This window comes from Centrocercus urophasianus, unplaced genomic scaffold (genome assembly GCF_019232065.1).
Source record: "Centrocercus urophasianus isolate 14NV4802_14NV808 unplaced genomic scaffold, USGS_Curo_1.0 seq_11, whole genome shotgun sequence".
Lineage (NCBI taxonomy): Eukaryota > Metazoa > Chordata > Aves > Galliformes > Phasianidae > Centrocercus > Centrocercus urophasianus.
The window spans coordinates 80,579,726-80,598,186 of NW_024884253.1; the positions used below are offsets into that span (position 1 = coordinate 80,579,726).

The window sequence follows — 18,461 nt, forward strand, 5'->3', positions numbered from 1 at the left end:
CACAGAAACATCATCATAGAATCTTTTGAGTTGGAAGGGACCTTTAAAGAATATCCAGTCCAACTCCCCTGCAACAAACAAGGACATCTGCAGCTACATCGGGCTGCTCAGAGTGCCGTAACATCAGCCACCACATTTCAGTCTCACCCATAACATCTGCCTCTGTCTTGCAGAGCTCTATCCTGCAGCAGCAACTCCATTACCCAAGCCAGCCTTCCCCAAGTGAATATTGATCAACTGTCTAAATCCATTATAAAACTTTATTTCCGTTATCAGCCTCACCACCAGGAAAACTGAAAGAACGGTCACATAAAAAGACAACACATTTTGAGAAGATCAAGACCAAAGTACTATATGCTGGGAGAAAATATCTAAGTTCCCAAGATGGGGAAATTTAGATTGGATATTATGAATAATTTCTTCATGGAGAGGGTAGTCAATCATTGGAATGGGCTGCCCAGAGTAGTGGTAGAGTCCTCATCTTGGATGGTATTAAAGAGATGGGACTGTAGCTCAGGTTGATGGTTGGACCTACTGATCTTGAATGTCTTTTTCAGTGTAAATGATGCTATGATTACACAGAGAATCCACTGGCTAGGTACAAGTTCTTCAGGGCAGGATCAAAAGTCTGTGCTATAATATCACTATGAAAAAGGCATGCAACATGCTGGACTTATAAACAAGAGAATAATCCTCAGGACAAGTGAGGTAATAGTTCCACCCTGGGGACTGCTACTCTATTTTGGACACAAAAACACCAACAAACTGGAAAAAGTCCAGAAGGGAGGAAGGAGAAAGATAAGAGGTCTAGAAAACACAGTGAAAAAAGACTGGAAGAACTCCATCCATCCAGGAATATCCCAATCTATACAAAGTTGCTGGAAGCACAGTCACCCACAGAACAGTTTATTTTTGATGGCCGCAGTGTACCTGGATGGCCAGGGTGCCAGCATTCACACAAATAGTGCAACAATCATGCCAGGCAGTTTGAAAACGTCTCCAGCTTTCAGTCTTGTTGTGTGGCAACTGAGAAGTAAATGAAGCAGTGAGAAGTAATGTCTGTGGTTCCTGTCACAAGTTGTCCAAACTTTTAGTCATTTCGTCAGGAAAACGTTCTGCAAAGTTAAAGAAAACTGTAGTTATTCCATGAAATTATTTAACAGAATGACTATCCCGCATATGAAAACACTTTTAAAAATTAATCTAGCCAATTGGTCACATTACCCTGTTGTAACACCTGGCAGCTGGCAATCACGGAACCAGTGGAGACTAAGAAAAGCACTCTTGCTTTGTGAAAGGATAGAAGACACTGAAAGCTGCTTTACGTGATTTGACCACAGAAAATACAGGAGCCTTTGTCAAATCAAGATCCAAAATTAATTTTTTTGAGTTCAAGCCTGCTGCTCTCTCCATCACCATCAACACACATTCCTACTCTTGTTTACACTCCAGTACGTGTTGCAGTGTAACCATGGCTATATGTTGCACAACACAGCATCCTATGGGATAGAACACACATTATCCCCAAAAGTAGTGCTAAATCCAGTCACCTTTGACCTTGCAGGAAAAGTCACATTCAGTCTGAGTTGTGACTGAAGTCACATCCCACATCAGCACCCATAGTCTGCATCAGACTGGGGATTGTTTTTCCTTACTGCCTCACCTACCTCACCTCACTTTTGTGCATAGGCACAAAACAGGTGTAGAAAATACATATATAAAGAAAAGCATCCAGGTAATACAGCACAGGGCAGAAAAGGCCTGGTTTCTCTGTGTTCTGATGGCTCTCTGTTCCAATCCTTGTTTGGCTGGAGGCATGTGTGCACCACTTTCATTTCCTCTCCTCCTCACTCGCTCTCACACACACAGTTTCCCTGGAGCGAGCTGCCTGGCAATCCTCGTTTTCTGACTAGAGCAAGAGGCCTTTATGATACATACACACACACACACAAAAAAAAAGAGCTGACAGAGTCAGCCTTCTCCCCAGCAGGTCCCCTTTGGTGGCAGCCAGTCCCTCTGAGCAGAGCTGCTTTGTGTATGGCAGATCGGCATACACAGGCTGGGAGCTGACAGTGCAGGGGATGATGCAGCACCCAAGCTGGGGAGGATAAAGTTAACCCAGCTCTGTCTGCGTAGCCTGAAGGATAGATGAATTGCTGCACAGATGCATCCCAAATTTCCAAGCCTGCTGGTCAGCCTCGGGATGAGTCCCGCAGAGAAATCTGGAAAAATAACTGATTCCATAAAAGTAGCCTATCAGTGCTAACATCCAAAATCTTTTTCCTCCTGACAGCTGATAGGCTCTCCCTGCAGCCATTGCAGTGCTCTTGCCCCTTCAGGACCCCGGGGCTATTGAGGTGGAGGCGTGGATTTATGGCACTGGTTTTCACAGGGTATAACTCTGAGCCTCAGGGATCAAGGGTTATGACATTTTTATGGCCTCTCCTCTCCCTCGCATATGAATATGAAGCAACCGTAAGGAAAAACATCTGGTTTCACTTTTCTTTTCCCCACCACTGTTCCCATCTGACAAAACCTTAAAAACTTGCCAGTGCTCTAGCGAGCCGTGTGTGCCAGCAGCCTGCAAGGAGCCAAGGCTTTTTCAGCATCATCACAGTGAGTGCACACTGCCCTGGAAGAAATGGCTCCATGTGCTGCTCGAAGGCAAGAATACCCAGACCTCGTCCCACTGCCAGGTGTGCTGGCAGCCCTCCTCTGATGCTCAAGCAGGATGGAGGGCTGCTACAAGGCTGTCCTCCATCTTGATCTCATTACAGGCTGCATCTCCAGAGGGAACTGTGGGCCACCACAGAGAAGGCTGCAAGAGGAAGCGACCCCAGCTAAGCCAAGTGAAAGCAAGCTGCAAGGAGATGTCCTGCCACCCTGCTCATGTCAGGTCTCATCCATCATGGACACTCTTCAATAGGTGTTCTGCAGGGCAGCAAAATGAGCTCACTTTCCTTCTGCAAAGCACAGCTGAAGGAGATGGACTTAAAAATCTATGTGGCGGCCAGTAGCCTACAAAACCTGGCCATCCCTGCTTCTGGTGTCAGAGACTCTGAGCCAATCTGGCAAAGGTGGCCAAGAGCTGAATTCACACCTAGACACCCAATAACACTGACACGGCATAATTCCTTCCCTCTGGTTATCTTATTTATCTGAGAAAAGTAAAAATTAAAATATTGCAAGGAATTTGAGAGCCTTTCTCCCTGATCTAAAAGAAGGAGAGGCAGATAGGCAACAGGCAAAGGGCAGTGTAGCAGATTCGGAAAAATCAAGAAATAATCTCAGTCTCAGCTTCCTGATACAGAATCAGAGAATCAGAGAACCATAGGACCATAGAGTAATCATCATCCCATAGTTCCTTCCAAGGTCTTTGGAAGAGACCTTAAAGATTGCCTAGTCTCAACTCCCCCGCTGTGGCACCCATCTCAGGGCTCAGAGCCCTAGAGGAAGCCAAGGCAGCGAGGCACTGGAACAGGTTGCACAGAGAGGTGATGGTTGCCCCATTCTTGGAGACATTCAGGTCAGGCTGGAAAGGGCTCTGAGAAACCTAATCTAGCTGTAGGTGTCCCTGTTCATTGCAGGGGAGTTGGATTAGGAAACATTTAAAGGTCTCTTCCAAATCAAACAGTTCTGTGATTCTGTGACACTATGACTGTATCCGGTAAAAAGGGACAACTTAAAAGAACTGGGGTGTTCTGGACCCCAGGGATGTGCTGAGTACAGGCCATGTGGAGGCCATGGGATGGAGGAATGCAGTTGTTTCAGGGCTGTATGGCAATGAAGACCTCAAGTTAGGCATTAGAAACAAATCTCAGAAACAACGGTTCACCCAAATAACAAAACTGAACCCTGAAAAATGTCTCCGAGGGACAGGAAGGGTTCAGAGAGAAGGATTTTGACTATCAAGCTGTATGAAGAAAATTTCTACTCTGTGCTGCGGGATCCAGGAGAAGACCCAGAGTATTGTTTTCCAGTTTCTCGATCTCTTCCTCACTGCCCTTCTTGACTATGCCAGTAGAAAAACACCACTCCCTCCCCTTATTCTTTTTCTTTGTTTACTTAACTTTTTTTTCCTCATAGCAACACATAAAGATGAAACCATCCAATATTTCCCAGTAACCGAGACCATTATTCACTGAAAGCACTGGCCTCGGTCCTAATTGCTGCTGGTCTCATGCTCAACACAAGAGGAGCACACAGCTGTAAATAGCTCTGTACAGTACTCATGTCAAGTTGACCCTAATTCCTGCAAATCCCTTGGGATAACGAATAAAACTTCATCAATACGTTACCAGAGAAAATAGGTGTGCTAGGTTCATTTATGATGGAAAAACAACGGCAAGAGGGAGAGATGGGGTGGAAATACCATTTTGCACTCTTTTCTGAGGAATGCAGAGGGGAAGAAGGTAAAAAGAGCCAGTAGTCACTGGTACCTACAGGCCATGCGACGGGTTGAAGAAACCTTACATCTCAGTGACGCTGGACAGTGAGGACTTTCCGGATCATGTGGCAATGCCCTGAGAATGTTTGTTGAGGAGGTTGGACCATTCACTTTTCTCATCATCCTTCCAAACCTTTGCTCCAGGCACGCTGCTCTTCTGGCATTACACAATTTCTTCACCCTATTTCCCTCTATTCACACAAAGAGCCTGTGTTTTGCATGAACATTTGATTGAGGATAAAGAGCATCAGAACTGCGAGGTAACAGCACTGCACTATGCGGGTGCTGTGATCAGTGTAAAATCCCTGCTAAGGAGGAGGAAAGCACTGTGCTTTGCTTTTCTCCTTGCTGGAGGCACAGAAAGGAGAAAAGGAGAGGGCAGAGAAGTTTGTGACTAACAGCAAAGCGTGGTGCTTTTGTTTTTAGCCTACTTTGCTGCTATAACCAGTCGCAAGAACCTGACTATTTCACAACAAAAAGTCACTACACTAATTTTTTTTGTTTTTTTTTCTTTTCAAAATACAGTACCCTTCAGGCACAGCAGGGAAAAGACTCCAGTTTGTTACCCGATCCCTGGAAGGTGAGGAGCTTGTAACACTCCTTCACCCTTTTATTGCCCTTATTCTTCACATCCTGCCCATCCTCTGAGTGATTTCACACCTCCCTCTTGCTCTCCGTCCCATCTATCACACAGTATCTCTTTTTCCCTCACTTCTGCCTCTCCTGTGCTCTGCTCTTGCATTCCAGCTTCCCCTGCTCACCCCCAAAGTGTGTGGGGAGATCAGCATTCCTCCCATGCCTTCAGGCCCTCAGCCCACATAGCTGCCTGTGGCCGGCCAGCAGCTCCCACCCTGGCAGCAGGAGCCCAAACCCGCTGCTCCTTGCATCCAGGCAGAGTTAGCCAGCCAGAACTGCCAACACTTTGGCCAGAGGCTTCAGCCTAACTGAGGGAAGTGAGGAAGGACAGTGCAAAAGTCCACTGCTGCATTCCAGGAGGTGGAAATTGGTACAGCTGGTACCGTGTGCTTAGCTCTCAGCCAAAGTCCTTTCTTTCAAGGTTGTGCTGACAAACTGCAAAAACAACGGCTGAAAGCACACTGTTCAGTGAGCAGTGGGGAACCTGCCCCAGAAGAAAGAATTTGTGATGGGGAGGTTTTAGCACTATTTGTTTTCAAGTCAAGCCCTTAGCAGGGACTTGCTGACGAGGGAGAATGAAAGGTGTTGATCCAGAGTACCTCTAATGCACTGGACACATGTGTGTTTCTTCCAGCAGAAGTCTTTAAGAATCAGTTCTTAATGAGCAAGATTATGGGAAGACTCCCTGGACCCTTTCATCTGCCCCAGGACAGGCTACACTGCACATGAAGGCATGTTGCAAGAAGATTTTGTACCTGGAACAAATATTTCTCACCGTTCTGGATGACTGCTGTGCCACACTGCATTCTTTCCGACACTCTGGAGTGAATAAATACTCCTGGGAGAATAAATAGATTTCTGCCATCCCAAACTTCGTGCTGGCAAGCCAGAGGCCCTGCCCCAAGTAGGGCTCTGCGTGCAACTGACTGCTTGCGTGCTGGCCAGAGGAAAGAGTTACAGAGCCATAAAAATAATATTTATTAGAGGGTGACTGACAGCCAGCACAGTGGAACCTTATTCAGAACAGCAGAAAAATCCCCTGTGCTAACTAGTTGATCACTCAAGATTTCCACGGCCATTTCGTTTGATCTCTCGCTCAAGTGCCACGTCTACTGGGCAAATGCATTCCCTCCGTTCCCAGATGCCAAGTTTCACTTCAGCTTGTCCAACCCACTGCCTGGTGCTGCCGCACTCTTTCCAAGGGAACTCTTCCCCCTCCCTCCTTCCCTCCCTGCCTCCTTCCCACAGGTCCTACTGGTTGCAGCACGGGGCTGTCTAACGTCTGCATGATAACAGCAAGAACCAGGATTTCCTGGTATGCCAGAAATGGGTTTGCCACTCCTGCCTGCGTGAAAGGGGTGGGACGGGAGGCGAAGCAGCCACCGGGTGTTAGGCTCTGGGTCTTGTCTGTGCACCTTGACATCCTGCCAGGCTATAACAGGAGAGACCTGTAGGGAGCAACATATGTCAAAGTTGGTAATTTTCCTTCCTGCCTTCGCTCCTTGAAACCGCCTCAACTGGATCAATGCCCACCCCGTTCCTTCTTTGGACAGCCAACGAAGCATGCACGCTGCACGAGCGGCTGCCAGCTCTGCTGGAAAATGTACAGACCAAAAGATCACCTGTGACTGCGCAGCCTTGGCGTGAGCCCTTCTGCACGTCTGCAGCTCCTCGCTGCTGCTGCGGCTTTTGGAGGCAGTGGCAGCCGCCTGCGGCGCAGCTGCTGGAAACACTCCCTGTAACAGGGCGGGTGGCCGCGGTGCTTGCAGCAGCCTCCCACACCTCCCCATTTTTAAGCCCGGCTGTGCTAACAGCGCCTCCTCTCCCCTTCTCTCCCCAGTGATTTCTAGCTTCCCTATCCAGCCACAGTGTTGGTGCACTGCTGGAAAGGGCGTCCCCGGATCTTTTGGATCAGCACTCACACTGAGACCGCGGAGCCTTGCCCCTACTTGTGACCATGCTGCACCAATGGTTCAGCTGAAATGCAGCCCTGTGCCTGGGGAGCTGGGCTGGGAGATTTAAGCTACGCCCTTTTTCCAAAGGGCCCTCCAAATTTGGTCTCCTGGGTAGGATTACCAATAGTTGCACATAAGAGCTGCAGTTTCTGGAGGTGTGCAGGTATTTGAGTAAGCAGTCAAGCATCCACATTCACTGCCTCCATGGACTAAATTCAGGTGTCACGTCATCTGAGGCTGTCCCAGCCCAAGTTGGGGCCACCCTGGCTAGAGATTTCGTGTGAACTGATAAGTTCCTGGAGCTCCCACAGCTGCCAAAGCAGAGCTGCTCTGCTTGTCCTCCTGCCTCCCTGTGCCAGCCCTGCGTGCAGCCATCTCTTCTGCCATTCACATTCAGCCACTTTAATTTTAAACGCCCTATCGAGGCGAGCACAGCAAGAACAGAGAAATGCAAACCAGCAAAGATCTAGAAGGCACTCTGAGCTGGGTATTGCTTGATTCCTCTGTCATTGTGAGAGATTCAGAAAACCCTTTGTAATCAGCCTCATCTCCTGCCATCTGTTTGCTGAGGCACTATAGAGACTGGGTATTGTAACACATTGCATAACAGAGTTGCCTTTGATTTAGTGTACTTTGTGCAACTTGTCCCACTGCCATTGCACATAGGGATCAGGGTGAGGCTTTCAGGCTTCTCTCTTTGTGGCATCATGATTCACTCTGTTGGTGGATGAGGGGGCCATACTGACCCTATGCATCCCCCCAGCTCTGAGTCAGAGGCTCTGATTACAGGGACATGCTTAGGATTACAGACAAGCTTTCACCAAGAAACTTCCTTCTCTCCCAGCCCTGCCAACATTGTTGCTAACGGAGGTTTTGTGCTCTCTCAGTTGAGGTGGGAAGGATGGAAATTCAGGGACTCTCCAGTTGGCCTGCAACTGCATATCAAGATGTCGGATCAAAGGTACCAATCGATCAGCTGAGCCAGTAACACCCAGGTACATAGTGATGAGATGACATAATCCTGTCCTTTCTCACGCCAGGAAGATTTGTTGAAAACAAAAACATGCAGTGGCAGCTCACGTAGGTGGGTGCTTTGCAGTGCAGCTGTTTGGCACTGGCAGTCTCGATGGTGAGGAACACAGGCATCATTTTACAAACCTTTAAAGTCATCTGCTTGCTGTTGTGGTGAGAAGGCAATCTTATTTCTTGAAAGCATTGCTCCAGCCCAGCCTGATTCCCTCTTTCATTTGGCTGCAGCAGAGGCCAGAGTGATGAGTGGCACAAGAGCACCCAGACCCTCGCGGATAAACGTCTGCTTGTACCCACATTAGGGGCAGAGCTGGCTGAGCCTCTGCTTTTTGAAGGTATTTCTCACCTCCTCAAGTTGAGTTAGACAAACCCCCAGCTAACTGGTATCTGCCAGAATATTGATATAAATAAGTGGTATTGCAGAATATCTGCAGTAGGGGATGCACAACCGGCTCGGCTCGGCTCAGGCAGCACCTCCCTGTGTGTTTCAGCGCGTTGCCAGGCTGACCCATGCAGTCACACAAAGCATCAGCATTTGGGAAGTGACTCAGAAGTCAGCTATAGACACTGAAATGCACTTCAAAAAAAAAAAAAAAAAAAAAAAAAAAGAGGAAGACCTGACATCAAAGTCAGTAACAGAGGACCAGAATCCTGTGGATTTCATACTTGGTCAACTGAATCAGTGACAGGGAAGGAGCCATACATATGTGTGCAATAAGTTCTGCCCCTGCACAGCTAGAAGCTCAGCAGTCTGTGAGATATTGCAGAGGACCCAGTTGCACCATCCCTCCCCACCTCTTGCTCAAGCTTCCCAGGTGAGCATTTGCCATTGATTCCTATAGCATCAGGACCAGGTGTCAGTGCTTGCTGACAGCCACTGCCTTCACTTCCCTGTGGGGTAGCAGAGAGGAAGAGGAGGAACTGCTAGGCTTGCCTGCATGACCCCCATCTCTGTGCCCATGGGAAGCATTTACTCAGCCCACTTGCTGCTCTACAGCCACCATAGCAACAGCAAAGGATCAGTTTATAGCAGGAGAGGAAGTTTACTTTTGGGGAGTTCAGCTGGCCATCACTAGCGTCAAGCATGGCTGGAAAACAAAAGGCCGGGGGGTGGGAGGAAACACATTTGAAGAAGCTTCCTACGTGCAAAGCCAGCCAAGCTTTCTCAATCACCATGAGATGCTGCACCTCCCTCCCCTTGGTCAAAGGCACGGATGCCTGTGGAGTGTTATCTCCCATCTCTTGCAGATGCCTGTGAATAGGGCAGCTGTAAATCATGGTGACTTGGAGCCATATTCCCACCTGCAGCACTGCCCTGCATCCCAACACACAGAGGCAAAGGACCAATGCTCACTGGATATGCAGAGGCTGTCTGCAGGCCTTCACAATGCCCCTTGTGGATGGGAGAATCATAGAATCATTAAAGTTGTAAAAGACCTCTATGGTCATCAGATCCAACTGTCTTCCCATCACCATCATGCCCGCTAAGCCACATCCCTCAGTGCCACATCTATATTTTCTTGAACACCTCCAGGGATGGTGACTCCACCACCTGCCTGGGCAGCCTGTGCCACTGCCTCACCACTCTTTCTGAGAAGAAATTTTCCCTCATATCCAATCTAAACCTCCGCTATCACAACATAAGATCATTACCTCTTCTCCTACTGCTTATTACCTGGGAGAAGAGGCCAACCCCTACCTCACCTCAACTTCCTTTCTGAGAACTGTAGAGAAATATCTAGCACCGTTCATCTGCTCTGCAGGTAAGGCAGCAGAAGTGCATGCGTTCAGACTGAGGTGCTCTATGTAGGGGCACTGGGGGGTTGAACTTACTAACGTGAAACTTATTTTACAGCTGTGCCGCTAGTGGTATCCTGATAAAATCTGAAATGACAGTTGCACCCAGGAAAACAATTCATTTCCAAATACTGAGGCATACTTCCAAGACAGCTCACCTTCACCTGCACGGCTCCTCAGTCTGTTGTATGTCTCCTTGCAGATGGAAAGGCACCAAGTGCCAGGAATACTGCCCAAGAGCTGGAAGAGTTGCTGTCAGCTCTTGTTGTAGCACTGGGTTGATGTCGGAGTACAGTCACCCTGGGGAATTGCATCTCCTCAGAGAAAGAAGCAATAAACATAGCATCTCTGCAGCTCTGAGGGAAAACAGACCATGTCCTGTAGTCAGTCTTTCCCCAGCAGTTCCTGTCACTGGCCCTGCAGCAGCAGAAGAGAAAGGATTCTTTTGGGAACTGAGGGCAAGGGGCTGCTCTAAAATAAGATATGTCCCCAGCTGAACAACCCCAATGCTACAGAGAAGGAAAACATGCCCAGAACATGCTAAAATCCTCAGCTGAGCTCACCACTGTGCGTCACAGTCCGGAGTGAACGAGTGGTGCCTCACACATATGTATGTAGCTTGGGGGAAACAGGAAATGCCCTAGTGAGAAAGTGTGTGTCAGCCAAAGGACCAAACTTAGCAAAGAGGCAGCAAGCCATTGCCCTGGAGAAGAAAAGAGGATAAGGAAGAGCATGGACTGGAAAAAAGAAAAGCCGCAACAAGGCAGCTCTGTGTGGAAAAGAGATCTCCTGGAAGAAGACCTTAGAGACAAAGGAGTGAAACAAAGCCAGCTACTCTTTAAAGATGCCATTCTGGGGATGCAAGAGTTCTCCATCCCTCAGAATAAGAAAGCAGGCAGGGGAGGCAGGAAATCAGTTGGCTTGGCAAGGATGTGTTGGTCAAACTGAGGGAAAAGAGGGGCAAGTACAGACAGCAGAAGTGAGGGTGTATCACCCAGGAAGCATATAGGGATGCTATCTGGACTTGCAGAGATGGGATTAGGAAAGTCAAGGCACTGGTGGAACTGAACTTGGTGAGGGATGTTGAAAACAACAAGAAAGGATTCTACAGGTACACAGGTCAGAAGAGGCAAGTCAAAGAGAGCATACCTCCTGTGCTAAATGGGAAATAATAACTGGCTACAATAGATACAGAAAGGGCTGAGGTACTCAATCACTTCTTTGCCTCAGTCTTTACTGACAGTCAGGATCCTCACATCCCTGAACCTCACATTCCTGAACCTGAACCTCTAGATGGGAAACGGGGGTGCAAACTCCCCCCACTGTAAGTGTAGAGCAAGTCTAAGACTGACTCATGAGAATGAATATGTGTAAGTCCATGGGGCCAGATGCATGCATCCCTGAGTCCTAAGGGAGCTGGCTGATGTGGTTGCTGAGCCACTCTCCATCATATTTGAAAAGCTGTGAACCTAATGAGGTTCAGTGCAAGGTTTTGCACTTGGGGCGAGGTAGTCCCAGACTATACATAGGGATAGAGAGGGAAAAGAACTCCTTGAGAGTAGCCCTGCAGAGAAGGACTTATGGGTCCTGGTGGATGAAAAGCTGGACAAGAGCCAGTATTGTGCACTTGCAGCCTGGAAGGCCAATGGTATCCTGGATTCCACCAAAAGAGGGGTGGCTAGCAGGATGAAGGAGGCGTTTGTCCCCCTGTATTCTGCCCTCATGAGGCCCCAGCTGGAGTACTGCATCCAAGTCTCGGGTCCCCAACACAGGAAAGACGAGGAGCTTTTGGAGAGAGTCCAGAGGAGGGCCGTGAAGATGACTCAAGGGCTGGAGCACCTCTCCTATAAACATAGGCTGAAGGAACTGGGCTTTTTCAGCCTGGAAAAGAGAAGGCTGCAGGGAGACCTCATTGCAGCCTTCTAGTGTTTAAAGGGAGCTGATAAACATAAGGGAAATCAACTTTTTACAAAGTAGATAGTGATAGGACAAGGGAGAATGGTTTTAAACTTAAGGAAGGGAGATTTAGCTTAGATGTCAGGGGGAAGTTTTTTACAGAGAGGTGCTGGAACAGGTTGCTCAGAGAGATTGTGGATATCCTTGGAGGTTTTCAAGACCAGCTTGGATGGGACCCGAGGCAATCTCATCTGGTTCGTGATCTACTGTCTGGTAACTCTGTGGCAGGGGGGCTGGAACTTGACACTCATTAAGCTCCCTTCCAACCCAAGCCATTCTATTAAAATGATCAGGTCCATGGAAGAGAGAAGAGACAGTGGCACCATGAGGCAAGAGGCAGGAGAAGAGAGAACCCACATGGATGAGAAGAGTACTCTAGTTCATAGCTGAGGCCTCCAGAAAACAAAGTGAGAGAAAGGATGATGACAGTGGGTGTGGGTGCAGCACTGGGGCTGAAATGAAGGCTGTGAGGATGTGAGAGGTCGCCTGGTGAGGTTAAGGAATTCACCCAGCCTTATGAGATGTTCGATTCACCCAAGAAGCAGAGATGCTGAAGATGCGGCTCATCTTATCATGAAGCAACATCAGCTACGTGGTACATCTACTACTCTCTGAGAAGAGAACCTACTGTAAATATGCCAGAAGAAGGTAAATCCACAAAATGAACTAATACTTTTGTCTTCCAGCCCTGTGCTCCTGGGTGACAAGCAGAAGGGCAGACCTTTGGGATGAAGGCTGTGTGTGTTTGAGGGTGATCTCCTAGGAGATTTTCCTCAGGCTTGGGTGTTGCCATGAGCTGGTTTCTGCACTGCTTCACTCCCAAGCTCATCAGCAGGGAGGGCTCTCCTGAGCAAACTTCTCAGGTGGGTTTCACTTCTGCTGGCAGCACCTGTCTGCACATGTATCTGCCAGTATACACAGTGTCACTCAAGTCCCCACAGCCTGCTGTAGCCCTGGTCACAGGACAGTCAGGCTTGATCGCCTTACAGAGATTAACAGCTACCCTCCACATGCCTTGAGGTCATGGGGAGCCTTCCTACAGGCTTGGCTCCAGCCCTAGAACTATGTAGGTGAGCAAGAGGGAAATCATCACCCTGAGCTCAGACCTGCTGCCCCTCCAGCTCCCCACAACTGCCCACATTCAGTGCAAAGGGCTGCTGCAACACCAGCCAAACCACGCCATCTCATCTGCAAAAAGCAGGAGGACACCTGTGCGAATGAGGCACTAGCAATGCAGTCTGTGATGGTTCAAAACCTTGGCACAGCTCTTTGAAAATAGTACAAGGGAGTAGAACGGGCCATGGGGGCAGAAGAAGTGTTTTTGACATTCCTTTATTAATAATGTATGTAGGGAAATATCCTGAAATAACAGCCAGGATTGGCCGTAGTTCTGTGGCTCTTGCCAACTCCTCCTCCTGATCCTCTGCACAGATAGCAGCAGCAGGCAAGAGGTCAGCAGCTCAGTCCTGGTGGATTCTGAGACATGTGTGGTGCCATCATAGAGCAAACTCAGCAGAGATGCTGGACTTCCAGGCAAGCAGAATGTTTATTTTAGCACAGGCTTGCATCTTGAAGGAATCAGGGTCTTTTGGTCCAGGCCCTGGGTGCAGGCAGAGGTCCTATGTATCTTCAACTAAGGCAAAAATATAAACCAGCTCACAAGATGTTGCATAAAGTTGCCAAAATGTGAGCTTTGGTACTGGCTCACCATCTGCCTCTAGGTACATGTAACAACATAGTAAATACCGTTTGCATGTATTTGCAGATATAATGGTCAGATAAGTGGTAAGGATAGTATGGAAAAGGTTTGGTTAGGAACAAGAAATGTTAAAAACAGGCATCTCCATCTTTGTTACTACTGCTAGTTCATATAGAAATAATGCTTTCACTGGTTAGACCAAAAGTGGTCATCACAGATGGTAGAAATAATCAAAAGAGAAATAAATAGGAAGGTTGCTATTTATTTTTATAAGTTTTTCTATAGCCTGAAGAGGCTGAAGAACTGTCCCTGAGCATCACAGTAGGATCTGATGCAGGATGAACTCCTTTGGAAATGCAGCAGCATCAGCCTGTTCAGATTGGAGTGGAAGGGAGAGTCTCAGAACGAGTCATGTTTGAGACAGCGAATGGGAGACAAGGAGAGCTAAATCTTACCACAGGCATGTCCAACCCATCACCCACAAGTAGCATGCCACCCAGCACAGCTTGCACTGCAGCTGCCCCCTGCCCCACACCATCATGGTGATGGCTTTCCCTGCCAAGCAGCCTGGCTTGGCCCACAGCATGCATTTACTGCTCACAACAACCACACAGCGGTGTGCAGTCGGCACTGTCTGAGCTGCAACTGAAGCACAGAGAGGGTGCAGCACAGCGCTGACTCAAGTGATAGCATAACAATTGTAGGCATTGTGATATACTGCCTAAACTCAGTTGTGTAAACAGTAAAATGTGTGTGTTTTCTGTTTTGATCATGAAGTTGAGAATGGGTTTCAAGATCGCATTGGTTTTTTTGCGACTTCTTTTTCAGTTGACATAAATACATTACTTGTGAATTTTCAAATGGAATGTTTAGAGTTGCAATCAAAAATCTGACCATGTCTCTTTACCAAACTTTTATAATCCCACTCTTGCCGTAGAGAAACAGCTGTCACTTCATAACCACATCTTATTCATATCATCACTTTTTGGCAGTGCGTGCATTTATGAACAATTGTTTTCAAGGATAAAGTACGAGAACAGTAAAAGTTCATCAAAAATCTCAAACACCTTGAGAGTTCACTAAGAATGGCAACCACTGCCACTGGACCAGATTGAAGCATTGATTTCACAAAAATGTGGTGAAATATCCCACTGGTTGTACGTTTTCGTTGCTCTCTTTTTTATATGTTCTAATTTTAAAAGAGTAAAAAATTGTTAATTATGTATATTATAACTATATATATAACTATATATTATATACTATATATAACTGTATATTGTAACTATATATATAACTCTATTGTATATTTTATGAGGGCTTCGCTGAAAGTAATGCTTTCTATTTTATGCTGCTGCCCCATGATGTCAGAGGTGAATGTTGGTGGTATGGCAGTAGAGGCTGAATCTTCCCAACAATATCCCGTTACATTTAGTTGCTGTGTGACAAATGGCAGCAGTGGGACAGTCTGACAAAATGGTGTCTGAAATGGAAGCGCATATGAAGCAAAGATGTATCATAACCCTTCTATGCAGAAAAAGAGGCACACATTGACATTCATCAATGCTAGCTGAATATTTCTGGGGACCAAACAGTGGATGTGAGCACAGTGAGGCAGTGGGTGGTGTGTTTCAGTAGCAGTGACAGCAACAGTGGTCACCTCTACTGCTGCAGATGTTTACAAGTGTGGCATGCAGACTCTTGTTCATCGCTGGCAAAAATCCAGAGCTAATGGTGGTGATTGTGTTGAAACATAGTGTTTCGTATCTGAGAATCTGCTCTGGTAAGTAGTGTTATTGTATTGGTTGTCATTTTCATGGAAATTACTAGGAGGAATTACTTCTGGAGCAGCTGGCGTGGCCCTAAATGATTCCTCTTTACTCACTGTGGCCCAGGAAAGCCAAAAGCTTGGAAAATCATGTCTTACCATCTTTACTGTGGGGTTGTAGACAATGCTTCTCTGTGATGGCAAACACATTTTTCAGGCTTCTGCTTAAAACACACACAGTCAGAAGAAAAGGAGTCAAGGACCATGACTGAAAGTTATCTGTATTGTAATATTAGCTAGGCTAATAACCATCATAATTACTGCTCAGTTATCCTCACTTCTCTTGAAGAAATGCCCTGCGTACAAGAGGGTTTTATTGTGTGGCAGCATATGACGGATTGTACACTTTCAGGATGTGATTTTCCTCTACATGTAGCCAGATCCTCATGGAGAGGAGTTCTGTTCATCCCTCATATTGCTCCAGGGGCTCTCTTTGGTGTCTGGCACTTCCTGCCCCTGCAAACCATTGCTTCTTTTTGCAGCTTGCTTCTGACTGCTTCCTTTTATGCCTGGCTTAGCCTAGCTCCCAAATACAGGGGCCAGTTCCCCTTCTACTGGGGGATACTTCCACTTTCACATTCTCATGTGCTGACACACTCTGGTTGCATTTAGGTTCCCAGCTTTGCACAGTGGAGTTTAAAGACCTGAAGATGTCCCCGTGGAAGCTGCACCACATTTCAGGGGGATGCTACTATTCATACAGAGCAGGGAAGCCCTTACTAGAAAAGTAAAAACAACTACATCTTTGTTCCTACTTCTCGACAGTGTCCCTTTAACAGCACTCAACAGCTGTTAAATGGGATAATCGCCTGTTATCCTCATGTCATTAATTCAAATGCTAATGGCTGTCAGTGCATAAGAGGTTATTCAGCCATCCGGCACCCCAGGTACGCTGTGCATGAGAAGGATGCTGAAGCGATTAAGCTTCCTTCTGGGACTCTAGAAACATTTAAAAGAAATGCTTCCAGATGAACTTGGAGAGGAGATAATGGCCAAGATGGATAGAGAAACTGGGCAGGGAGGATGCCAGCAGGAAGGACTTGTGCATTTTGATCCTCTGAGGTGCTCCATCCATCCCTAAGCTGAGTGACGCCAAGCCTGCTCCAGCCTGAGCACAACCCCCTATGCTAGCAGATACAGTCAAGGCTGAATTGGATTTCCAAATGCTTAACCCATGCAGCAGCAGTGTTCAGAAAGTCCAGCCAAGGTTTCACCGAGTGAACCGCTGTCCCATTTGCACACTGTTGCAGCAGTGCAATGCTTGCTATCGATGTGGATTAATTCACCCAGTGAATTTGGTTTCTACCACATCTGCCTCACCAGAACCTTCTGCTTGAGGGTGCCCTGATCCCAGACACTGCCATCACAAGTCTAGCGAGTGGTATGGAAGAGGAGAAAAGAGATGTTAACAGATCAGTGTGATACCCTGGAGGAGTACACACAGAAGGAAAGGGGGGTAAACAGCTGGGAAAGAGGGCAGCTTTTCCATGGCACTCAGCCATTCTCACTAAAAACGCCTATCACCACGTTCCCCAGAGAGATCAGTCATCAATGAGCACTCACTTTTTTTTTATTTCAAAGAGTCTGTTTTGACATCAAAACAGTGGTGCATTTCTAAACCTGGTCTTAACCCCTGAAGGCTGCTAAGTGTTAGGGAAGTTGCATGGCTGAAGTGCATCCTAAGCTTCAGCGCCCATTCTGTGCTGTAAGTGCAGTAATCCTGAGTTCAGCTGCTCTGGCCTTGCACCTCCAGTCCCCTCAGTGCATCATTCCCAACAGTACAAACTCCACATCTTTGCCAACAAGTTCTTTATGCCCCAGGAAAGCTGTTCTCCTTGCACATTCAAATATATATATGTATCTGTTGCTATGACAGTGGTGTGGGTTGCAACCAACAATTTTAGCCGCACTAAGCTTAAAACAGCAACTGAGTTAACAACTGCTCTGCTTCCTCCCGGGACACACAGGGCCGGATGCAGGCTGCCAGCTCACGGGTGCAGCCAGGCCTCTTCCCTGCGGGCTCAGGGCGGCCACCATGCTGCGGCATTCCATGCGGCCTGCGGGGCTGACCCAGTTTCTCCCTGGAGCTGTCATGGCAACCCGCACGGTTGGATCTCCTGCTGCATGGAAGCAAGGCCCTGAGAAGTGCTGGGGGATGAGAGGGAGGGGGCTTGGCTTTTTGCTCCTCCTGCACGCAGCCTCCTTGGCCTGCCTCAGCAGCGTGGCTAAGAGGCTGCCTCTCCCTGCTCCCATCCCTGTGAACGTGGGGCCGTTGCCCACCCAGAGCAAACACAGATGTGAAGGCCGTCGAGTTGAGCTTCATCCTCAAAACCCATCAGCCTGAGTGGGAGGGGAAAAATGCTCCACACTGTGGGGCGGACGCCCAAAAATCGTTCCTTTGTCATAGAGAGGAGGCAAAGAAAAAAAAAGCTGGCTGTGAGGTTTGATTTATAAAGGGAAATTTTAGTGTGCCCAGCCTGGCTAAGCAATGTCAAGAACAAGGAAAGTGAGAAGCAGCCAGCAAGTGCCGGAAGGGCCCTGGCAGCAGGAAAAAAGGCACCAGTGTGCTTGCAGACAGCAAGAGGCACAGAAAGCGCACGCTAAGTGGGAGCACAGGGATGACATTTGAAAAGGGGGAGATTTAGGCAAAGCAGCAGGAAAAGCTTCATGACAGTGAGATCTATGCGCTGGAGCCGTCCCTCAGGAGCAGCCCTGGAAGCCTCATCACTTGGCATCCGAGAAGCAAGCCGGAGGAGAGCTGCAAGCCCTGGAAAAGCCTCAGCCAAAGCTTGCTGAACTCAACAGCCAGGCGTGCATTAACTGCAGGAGGCTTGGCTCAGAGAGAACTCTGCAGACAGGGTTGAGCCTGCAGAGAAAAGAGGGGCTTTGGGAGATGACAGGGCGATGGAGGATCTGAGATGAGTGGCTTCCCCATGACGGGAGCTGGGAAGCAAATAGGGATAGGGAAAGAAAGCATCCCTTCTCCTTTAAGAGAGCATATCTGCCAGTGAGGAGCTGCTCTACTCTGGCCATGGCACGGAGTCAGGGCTCAGGCTTCTGTTAGCCTGGGCCCCTGGGAAGGCCAGCTGCCAAAAGGAAAAAGAAGGGCAATTTTGC

The 18,461-nt window shown here is 47.9% G+C and overlaps 1 long non-coding RNA gene across 2 annotated transcripts in view; it reads right to left on the bottom strand.

The window, feature by feature from the left end:
• Positions 1–246: 246 nt before the first annotated feature.
• The window catches only part of LOC122155153, a 44,534-nt gene continuing 26,319 nt past the window's right edge, over positions 247–18,461 (bottom strand). For both annotated transcript variants that reach the window (XR_006167153.1, XR_006167154.1), the window contains one exon: positions 247–1,115. This is a non-coding gene — a long non-coding RNA (uncharacterized LOC122155153). The remainder of the gene's footprint in view (positions 1,116–18,461) is intronic.